This window comes from Carlito syrichta, unplaced genomic scaffold (assembly GCF_000164805.1).
Source record: "Carlito syrichta isolate Samal-C Ts95f unplaced genomic scaffold, Tarsius_syrichta-2.0.1 Scaffold308100, whole genome shotgun sequence".
NCBI lineage: Eukaryota > Metazoa > Chordata > Mammalia > Primates > Tarsiidae > Carlito > Carlito syrichta.
Genome location: NW_007252196.1, coordinates 312,716 through 314,241, shown reverse-complemented (window position 1 = coordinate 314,241; position 1,526 = coordinate 312,716).

The window sequence follows — 1,526 nt, the reverse complement described above, 5'->3', positions numbered from 1 at the left end:
CTGAGGCTGGAGGATTGCTTGAGCCCAGGAGTTCAAGACCAGCCTAGGCAACATAGCGAGACCCTGTCTCTATAAAAGAAGAAAAAAAAAAGACAAAGGAATGGAAAGGTGACCAACACCATCCACCATCAGGGACACGTGATACAAAACTACAAAGACACCACTTCACATCCACTAGGTTAGCTGGAATCTAAGAAGCAGGTGTTGGTGAGGATGTGGAGAACCCAGAACCCCCCCACACTGTGGGTAGGAATGTAAAATGGATGCAACTGCCTGGAAGACAGACCAGCAGGTCTCCAAAAGCTTAATCACAGTTACCATAGGACTCAGCAAGCCCACTTCTGGGTGTATACCCAAGAGGTTTGAAAACATATCCACGCACAAACATGCCCACAAATTTTCATAAAAGCATTATTCATAACAGCCAAAAAGGGAAAACAACTCAAATGTCCACCCAATAAAACGTGGCATAGTCATACAATGAAACATTATTTGGCAACAAAAAGATAATGAAATAGTGACATACTATAACATGGATGGACCTTGAAAATATGACACTAGGTCGGACGCAGTGGCTCACACCTATAATCCCAGCACTTTGGGAGGCAGAGGCAAGAGGATTGCCTGAGCCCGCGGGTTCAAAACCAGCCTGAGCAACATGGCAAGACCTTGTCTCTACAATAAATAAAAAAAATTAGCAGGTAGCACATGCCTGTGGTTCCAGCTACTTGGAAGGCTGAGGCAGATGGTTCACCTGAGCCCACCAGGTCAAGGCTGCAGTGGCCATGAGTGTGTCACTGCACTCCACCCTGGGTGACAGAGTGAGACTCCCATTCAAAAAAAAATTTTTTTTTAATATTTTAAAAGAAACCAGGCCCAGTGGCTCAACCTGTAATCCCAGCAATTTGGGAGGTCGAGGCAAGTGAATTGCCTGAGCCCACGAATTCAAGACCAGCCCAGGCAACTTAACAAGACCTCATCTCTACAATAGATTAAAAATTAGCTGGGTGCAGTAGTACGCACCTGTAATTCCAGCTACCTGGAAGGCTGAGGCAGCAGGATCTCTGAAGCCCAGCAGGTCGACCCTGAAGTGGCTGTGAGTGTGCCATGGCACTCCAGCCTGGGTGACAGAATGAGACTCCAACTCAAAAACAAATTTTTTTTAAAGAAAATAAGACACTAAGCAAATAAAGCAGCCACAAAGAACCACATAGTCTATTTATATGAAATGTCCAGAGTAGGCAAATCTACAGAGACAAAATGTAGATTCGTGACTGCCCAGGGATGGTGGGGGGGTGGATAGATTATGGCTGAAGGGTACGAGGTGTCTTTATGGGGGTGTAAAATGTTCAGTGGTGATGATGGTTGCACAACTCTGGATATACTAAACGCCATTAAATCGCACAATTTTTTTTTTAAGTCAGAGTCTCACTCTGTCGCCCAGGCTGGAGTTCAATGGCACGCTCACGGCCACCGCAGCCTTGACCTGCTGGACTCAGGTGATCCTTCCACCTCAGCCTTCCAAG